We start from the raw sequence: 485 nt of genomic DNA on the forward strand, positions 1-485 counted from the left end.
TTCTTCTTCTTCTTCTTCTTCTTCTTCTTCTTCTTCGTTTTCTTCTTCTTCTTCTTCATCTTCTTCTTCTTCTTCTTCTTCTTCTGGCACAATACTGCTGAAATTTGGACATAATATTAAAGACCAATCAAAACAAATTAATGAAGAAATATCATTGTCATGATCAGCGGAAAACTCACAAATAATTATAACATACAAATAAAAACACAATTATTCAGTGGTGATGGTAATGTTCATTTTATCATCCCAAGACTTAGCGCCTGGCAAAAACCAACTGAAATGATAATGCTTAATCAAAGAACAGCAAAGACTTATGACCGTTTCAAGCTGAGGGTCGTGGTTATGATATACACATAGAGCACGCAAATTGATATAAAACAAATATAGAACGGTTATCAAAAGGATAAAACCTTGTCGCCTTGACACCAAAACAACGGAATGAAATGATGAAGATTATCACAACCGAGATATTGTCTTGGAAACCG

The sequence above is a fragment of the Aplysia californica genome, unplaced genomic scaffold (genome assembly GCF_000002075.1).
Source record: "Aplysia californica isolate F4 #8 unplaced genomic scaffold, AplCal3.0 scaffold00403, whole genome shotgun sequence".
NCBI lineage: Eukaryota > Metazoa > Mollusca > Gastropoda > Aplysiida > Aplysiidae > Aplysia > Aplysia californica.